Source organism: Anneissia japonica, unplaced genomic scaffold (assembly GCF_011630105.1).
Source record: "Anneissia japonica isolate Jap-2015-1 unplaced genomic scaffold, ASM1163010v1 scaffold287799_len804019_cov200, whole genome shotgun sequence".
NCBI lineage: Eukaryota > Metazoa > Echinodermata > Crinoidea > Comatulida > Comatulidae > Anneissia > Anneissia japonica.
Genome location: NW_022716884.1, coordinates 704,618 through 713,343, shown reverse-complemented (window position 1 = coordinate 713,343; position 8,726 = coordinate 704,618). Strand labels below are relative to the sequence as shown.

General features: G+C 36.0%; 1 protein-coding gene across 3 annotated transcripts in view; it reads right to left on the bottom strand.

Annotated features, from left to right (window-relative positions):
• The window catches only part of LOC117110061 (galanin receptor type 1-like), a 34,431-nt gene extending 26,613 nt beyond the window's left edge, over positions 1-7,818 (bottom strand). For 2 of the 3 annotated variants that reach the window (XM_033252644.1, XM_033252646.1), the window contains exon 1: positions 7,690-7,818. The gene's annotated coding sequence lies outside the window, so the exon portion shown is untranslated. Of the gene's footprint in view, positions 1-3,625; positions 3,717-7,689 lie in introns of all 3 variants that reach the window. The other variant, XM_033252647.1, reaches the window with a different exon arrangement.
• Between the last annotated feature and the right edge of the window lie 908 nt (positions 7,819-8,726).

Genomic DNA, 8,726 nt, shown 5'->3' with positions numbered 1-8,726 from the left:
TTTAAATTCCCCCCCCCCCCAACCCCCCACCATCCCCCCCCCCCCCCCCACAATTCATGACTTCTAAATACGCCACTGATTCAGGGACAAAATCTATAAGATGTTCGCTGATCTCTTCGTTGGGTAACCGACACTATATGCCTAATAATTACTACCGGTATTCTATTAAGTTTACAGTTTAACTTAATAATAATAGCATGAGCAATTTATATTGCGCCAATTAAATAAAAACCAAATTCAGTGGCGTCACCGAGTTTGTGGGGCCCTGGCGCTGACTGTTATTGGGGGACCTAATAATCCAGGCAAGTAGGCAGGATTTTCGATGAAGAGGTGCGTTTTGAGAGCGAAACAGACCTTAGGCTGATGGGGGTGGGACTAGGACCCTGCGGGGTAGGCGAAACTCCTCGAAGCTCTGACAAATTAGGATTTTAAGCGCCTTATAAATGGATTTCTATTCTATGTAAATTTTTATAGCTGGACGATTATTGAATTAAGAGATTATAAAAAAGGAAAAATAGGTTAAAAAAGTAGACTTTTTGGAATTGGGGGTGGGGTTGCGTCTACACCCTACCCCGTTCCCCCCACCTATTGGCCTGTAAGCGAGCGAAGCGCGCCTTAAGTTTGCATGCGGAGCTAACAAAACAGACACTAGGGGGCCAGGGGCCACGTAGGGCTCCGGTCGGGGTCCAGGAGTGAAGGCCCCTGGTGGGGTCCCAGCCCCCTCGCACCCAAGGCTTATGGCATTTACGAACTGTTAACTGTGTTATCAGAGAACATAAAATGGTCCATGACTAATGAAATAATTCACACAATTTTATGACAAAACCAACAGAGATGACATAGGCCAACTTTCGGAACTGGTATAGGCCTACAGTAGGCCTATGTAGATGTTCAAAAGGACCAAACGTGGGCCGAAAGTGGGGCCGATCGAGATAATACTACCCGAGGTGGTCCGGGGGTATTCCCCTGCAATTTTTGTTCTGACGCCCGAAAATAACCTCCGTCATTTTGGGCGATAATTCTTTTATTTTTCGTTGTTTCTTTCCTTTTATTTTTATTTTTCTCTTCCAAAGGCGGTGGGGGAGGGGGGATTCTAAATACAGAAAATATTTTAATGAGAAACGTACCAAAAATGATAAGGAATATGACAGACGAAACATTTCCAAACCACTGTCGGTAAATCAAAGACATCACGCTTTTGTTACGCAAGACAAACCTCAACAGAAAACAAAAAACTGCAGCAATCGTTTACATCTACCAAACCTACATGAGCCCTGAGATAATCCGGTTTCTGTATGATAATGCCAGGCCAGTGTATTTTAATGTTTAAAACTGTCGGGGCCCCATTAAATGAAACTATGGTATAGTTTACATTATATTTTGTTTACACTACAATGTCGGGGCCCCTCGTGCATGGGGGCCTTGGCACTCCACCCCCGGCGCTCCGCCCCCGTCAGCGCCCGAGCGTGACGCCAACAACCTGCATATATTCAATTATCAAAAACGTAGAGAACTTGCACTGTCCTACAGTCTCAGCTTACCCGTGAATAGGAGGCCTATTAGTGATTTTTTTATATAAATTATTTTTGTCATTATTATACCCCACATCAGTGGAATAAGAGACACAAAACCCCCATCAGAAATAGCTGAAACACCCAACCCAATCCCAAAATTTAATCCTAACCATAAACCTCTTTAATTCTAACTGGCGATGATTGGTAACAACGGAAACCAGGGGCGGATCTGGGTTCAAATTTAGTGGGCGGGGGTAGGTCAAAATGTTTACAAAAAAACCCAAAATAAAGGGGATGCGGGGAAAACTTTGATTCCTAGATGGCGGAAAATGTGCTTTCCTGACTTCTGAGGTGTCTTTTAATGACTTTTAAGTACTTCAAAATTCAAGGTTCCCCCCCCCCACCTCTTGAAAACGGTCAGGAAAACTTTCTCATTCTTATTACAAGTAAATAGGTCTATTATGTGTGTATACATACATACATGAAAATTGAGTAGTTGCATACGTGTTATTTTTTCCATGAATCGATAACCCCCAAAGAAAAATGGAGGGGATGGGGAGGAGGTCGTGGCACCCCCAGGTAAATATTTATTCGTAGTGGCGGGAAATAAGCTTTCCCGATTTCTGAGTTGTCTTTTAATAACTTTTAAGTTCTTCAAAGTTCAAGGCTTCACCCTCTTTAAAAACTATTCCATGAATCGATTAATAATTAATCCCTACTCTAATTTCCCAATTGTAACAAAAACGATTTCAGTTCACGGGTCCTGAAAAGGTAGGTCTAGAATTTTTTTTTTTACCATGGGGGGTCAGGGGGTCAAAAATCCGCCAATGGGTAAACACTTAGAAAACAGTTGATCACAATGTTCGTCATTTGGAAAACTGGGTTTTGGCAAAGTTGTAGTCACCAATCTGGCATTCGGCAAACTAGGATTCAGATATTAATCAGCCACCCATAAGTAGGCTATGTGGCCTACAATTAAAACATGGAGGAATAAGTTGGGTTCAACGGAAAAATAATACACAGAAGTGCGCACCACATCTGCACATCTGAATTTATAATTTCCAAAATGGCTAGGTGATTAATGAAGGGTCCACTATGACATCGAAATATGGACTCGATTATCATAATTCCGTTGAAACTTTAAAATAATTCGCAATCACAAAATTGAAAAAAAAATACCTATTCTTTAAAAACTATTCATTAATTCTGGCAATACAATGCAAACAGTTTCATTTGTGCCTCGATATAGGCCCTATTTCTATTATTCACGTTACCTTTGATAATACTCGTACGAACATCAAACTTTAGCTAACCTCAGTGCGTTACTCTCAAAACGAGGTAATAATCACCTTGTACTTAGCCAATACAGACAATTATAATTTTCGGAGATCAACCATTTACTATCATGAATGTCACTGTATCTCAGCAAATGTCATATCAAAATGTCACAGCCCATACATGCTTTAAAGGCTATCTACACTAGGCGAATTTATTTGCGCGAATCGGAAGCGTCGGTTCGCTTCCTGAGCTCTAATTGGTTGCGCATTTTCGCTTCGCAAAAAGTAGAAAAACTCTGATAAAAATGTGAATGCGCATGCGCACGAACCGACACTTTCCACTCTCGTTCGCCAAGTAGAAAACAGCCTTAAAACAATAATTACAGATATTTGTCTCTCGTAAAAAAAAAGGGGAAAAAATAGAAAAATGAATCTCAAACATTTATTTAAAATATCAAAACAATTTAGATTTCGCTGATCTGCGATTTTTTTAATTAGGAAAATCCTTAATTCACTGCCAGTCAATTAAAGGGTCTATGATTTGATCAATATATGTATAGAATATAGGAATGGATTGCTGAGATTCAGAGAACGAAGCATGTAGAACCTTTGCCGTGTGTTGTTATCGTCACGATTTGGACAATTTCTGTTTTTGCAAACAAAGCCTGAACTTGAAACGAATACCTGATCTTGCTTTTGTTTCTGTAAAACATGGAAGCCTGATTTTAATTTTGAAAAATCCTGTATATTAGTTACTAAAAAAGCCATTATGTACTGTAGGCCCGACATCGGTTGTGTTGATAACAGTAAGGTTTGTTTAAAATGTTATCCTACCTTGACTCGATAAACTACGGTATGCAATTAGATATTTTTCATTCGACAAGTAGGCCTACTATCACGTCAACATGAAGAAAAGGCATCAATACTGTATGGAACAAAATAATGTACAGATTATTCTTTTCTTATAGCTGTCATTAGTAATAATGACGAAAATTTTACTTAATCTTGATAAAGTGTTTTTGAAGCTGGTGTAAAACAACATAACTCTAAATACAGGTACAGGTACAATAAAGTAGATCGTATATGAATGATAGAAGAAATGAACCGTATATGGTAATTATATTGTAGTGGATGCGTCAAAAACGCACCTTGCATAACCTTCTGTCAATGAAGCATATAATTTCAGATAAAAAAACAAATCAAAGTATCATATACTCCAGCAAAATTATGTTTGAATTATATAATAATATGATACATTTTTTCAAAAGTGTAATGTGAAGTGTGTTTTATTTGTATATCAGTTAATTTATTATTATTATTTTTAAAATTTTATATAGCGGCTTTCTTTAAGATACGAAGCACATTACTTTACCCGTTCATGAGATGCATAATCAATGGTGCATGATATGCACCCTACAGTATTCCAAGTATGTATTCCAAGTATTACGGTACCCAATCAGTTCTACTAAATGTCATTCCTAAATCATTCACCTCCAACGAGGTACCTATTTATACTCCTGGCTGAGAGACAAGCTTCTTTTGCGCATGCGATGACGTTGATTGTCGTTTGAATCGCCCAGAATTGCTTAGCAAAAAAAACATTAGTAAAAATCACATCTTAAAGTCATTTTATATCTCATTATTTTAGTCCATCATGCTCATATCAGCCCTCACACTATCAAACATGCTAATACCCCAGATACGTCACTTGATGGCAGAAGGTAAACTCCATGACACCGATGATTCAGGCTACTATCTCAGTTTAACACAGGTTCATCATTTAGTTGATCCCAAAAACGAACCATGCTCTTGTGAATGTTGTTCTTACTTCTCACATGGTTTATGCAGGCGACTATGAAAATCAAAGAGGACCCAGTGCAGTGGAATAATCAACTTAAGTAAAGATACTGTGCTGTCAGTCAGCTGAGGAGGCAGCAATCAAACAGCATGCCTCTGTTAAATGGGACGATGATATTATAAAAGGAAATTCGTTTAGAGAAAAACCAGAAGTAGTGTAAAACCGGGAATAAACTATATACACAAGACACAATGGTTATTTGGCTTTGTAAACTTGTGTTTTTTGTTTGGTTTTTTTTTTTTGTTTTGTGTTTTTTTGTTTTTTTGTTTGCTTTTGGAAATAAAAAAAAATAAATAAAAAAAAGACACAAGATGATTAATTACTCACTATTTATTAAGCCTATTATTATTATTATTATTATTATTATTATTATTATTATTATTATTATTATTATTATTATTATTATTATTATCATCATCATCATGATCATCATTACCATTATCATCATCGTTGTCATCACCATCATCATCATCATTATTGTTATTATTATTATTATTAATATTATCATTAACGAAAAAAGGGCATAATAATGAAAATACAAACAAATACAAAACTCAGTTATGCAACATATCATTCAGTTATTAGAAGAAGAAAGAAGAATTGGTTTGGGCATATTTTGAAGAAAAAGACAAAAAGCGGAGAGGTATGACAGATGATGTTAAGCGTAGAGGCCTTGTGTAGAAATGAAAATGAAGTCGAACCGAAGTGAGATGATATGCTGAACACCCAGACGTTCGGACATTTAAGGAAGCAGAAATAAAAGTGGAGCATGTTTTACTTACATTATTACAAGCATTTAGCAAAACATATTCAAGATCACTATAGCCTAGTTTAAAATAGCAGTTTGCCATCACAAGATTAAATTAGAACCACTCAAGGTGGCGGGTTTAAAGAAGGAAACGAATTCAAATAAAAAATTACACCCAAGGGAGATAGGCCTATACCTTGAAAAGCAGGCCTATTTTTTTTATGTTTGTCGGAACAAGTTGTACAGTAGCTGGCGGAGAATCATGATCCAGATATACTCGATGATGCGCGTGACAGATTAGTCAACAAACCCATAATAGTGTGGGAAGAAATCTGTACTACCGCCAAAATTACGGGTCGGAGTAACAAGAATAGCAAGACTCTGGGGCATCATATAGCAAGGATAGTTAATTTGTGTAGATACTCAGCGATGACATAGTGATGTATTTCCTTAAAAAAACCACCCTCTCGTTTTTGTTAGATTCGTTTTATCTTCAATACATTATTCATTATATAGTTCAATCAGGCTATAGGCTATACTCACAAGTTGTTAAGTTGTTTAGTCGTTCATTGATATATCATAGCCATTATTAACTTATGGTAGATTTGAGTATGGGCATGCTTCCATTGCGATCCTTGCACCAGAATTAGAAATATCAAACACTGTAAATACATTGTATTTTGGAGTATTGACACTTTAAAAAAATATTCACCTTCAATACTCCAGACTTAGACTTAAAATTATTACTTGAGATTTTTGTTCATTTTCGTTGGGACACACTCAAAGTAATCTTCTCTTTTTCATAAATTTGAACACTTTTTCAATCCTCCATTAGTATCGTACCTAAGTAGGTGGTTGTTATTATTATTATTATTATTATTATTATTATTATTATTTTTATTATTATTATTATTATTATATTATTATTATTATTATTATTATTATTAATATTATTATTATTATTATTATTATTATTATTATTAAAAGTATATCTAAATCCTCCTTTATGTTTAATGTACTACCGATAATGAGTAAAATTAATAAAATTTATTCGTTAAAAATTATTCCTAGTTTGATGTTTTGAGTGTACACTCAAATCGATAGGTGTCACCGATTTCAAATGTTCCCAACAAAAATCTGAAATATATCAGAAGTTAAATTGATGATGGGGCAACTTATATATCTCTCAATTCATTCCATCCAGCTAGGACTAATAACATGTGACAGAAGCCCATATAATGGCGCCTACACTTTTTTTTATAAGAACATTGATGCCGAAATTGCTTAAGAATAAAAACAAATTGAGGCTGTGGCAAAATATCAAATGATATTCTTAAGGAAAAACCTAAATAAAAAAAAGTCAGGCTAGTCACATATAGTAAAGTATTAATTAATGCTTAAAAATGTTATATCAACATTACATCTATTCCATTAATGTCATCAGATGCGATCTTATCAGAAGTACTATCAGGGAACGACACAAAAATAGGGTACTCGGCTAAGGTATTGAAACTTTTCCCTCTCAAACCATGCCGTTCTTATACAGTCCCCGTATCTTTCTGACATGAGGGTCACTGACACGGTACGGTGTAAAATAAGAACAAAATAAGAACGTTTTCATCCTAAAATTGGCAAAGAAGGAGAACACTGAGCCATGGGCAAAATTTTACTGGTTTTCATAGAAAAAAAAGGAGTGTATTGTGCTTGTATAAGAAATACAGGTTGGGCAGAATTACGAAGTCATTGCGATGGAGAGCTGCTTTAGTCAAACATAAATAGACCATGGAATGACTATGAAAATTACAAAAGTAAATATACTAAAACATCTGTAAGCCTACTGTGAGAACGAATGATTACAATTTGCCTTCTGCTCTTCTCAGAAAAGCATTCTAATTACGTCTCATAATCAATGATTCCACTTCTCATTTTCGTTAAAGGAAATGAAATCACGTTTCACCAGGGAGCAGCCCTGGGTTTTACTGTATTGCAAGCTTCGCTTCGTGGATTTTAAAAGGTATACAGTGAATAGAATTTAAAGTAATCTTCAGGCTAACCTGGCTAAAGACTAAAGAGAGCTGACGGCTGCTGACCGAGAAACAGTCTTTCGAGTATTTTAGGGAGCTGCAGTAGCAACATTGGCAACCCCTGGATCCCTAAGGTGTAGGATTATTAGAGGACTTCAAATAAAGCATGAATCAGTTCGTAGTCAATGTGAACAGAGGCGGCGCAAGTACCAGAATGCTGTCATGTGTGAGGAACTGAACATGAATATCTTACTAAATGTTTGCCTACCTCTGTTTAACGGTTCCACCATGTGTAACGTAATTAGCCAATCAATTTGGTATGATATGATGCAACTTGAAGTTTTAAAACTTGCCGAATCAGAGACATGAACAAAATTCAGCAACTGCGTCCCAGCGACTTCACAGCCCTCGAAATATAGTAATTTTGGACACGATGCTTTAAGTATGTTCAGTGAGAGTGTAATACGTCACAGTGTACGTATTTACTACATGATCCAATCATGGAGCTGTAAGAAGGATCCAATAAAATATCGCTTCTTGTATGCTTTGTTCGATGACATTATTTGCATTACGGGTCTGACAACAAAAAGGTGTTCACTCCATGATGATAATAGCATAAACCAATGCCGAAGAATAAATGTAGTTTGCTCAGCAACATTAAATTTAACATCATTAGGCCCAGAGCCTCTAAAACCCAATGGAAAGTGATGTCTATATTTGGCCCTGGATAATAATTAGACTACATTATATGCATTAAACACACAAAGATGTAAACATAACATAATTATTAAATATATTTAATACGGACGCCGAATTTAAGGGTCCATGAGTTAGGCGAGACACAACAGCGTTAATTATGCATTGTATTATACGTCATCCATGGGGCCTAGAGATTAAATAATGCATACGCGTCAATTCGTGCTCGTCAAAACGACATTCAATCTCGGTATGTGGGGATTGTATATATAATGTCACTGAACGACATTATAGGCCTATTATATACCTACCTTAAATGTTTCTTTCTTGATTAATCAAGCATAGGCTTAAGCTAGAAGTGCAATTAAACGTGCATTGCTGTTTTGGGGTATAATCTCATTAGCCAGAGATACATATTTAATGCATATTAACCAGATTATAGCGTACTGTACTGTAGGCCGCTACTGTAAATCGCAATCATAACACTTTATACAAAAGTGAACGTAAGATATAATAATACAGTATTATATATAACGCGGATATTTACAGTTATGGAATGACTACTAGTAAACTAGTAACGATAATATTGCGATCATATTTTTAATAGCC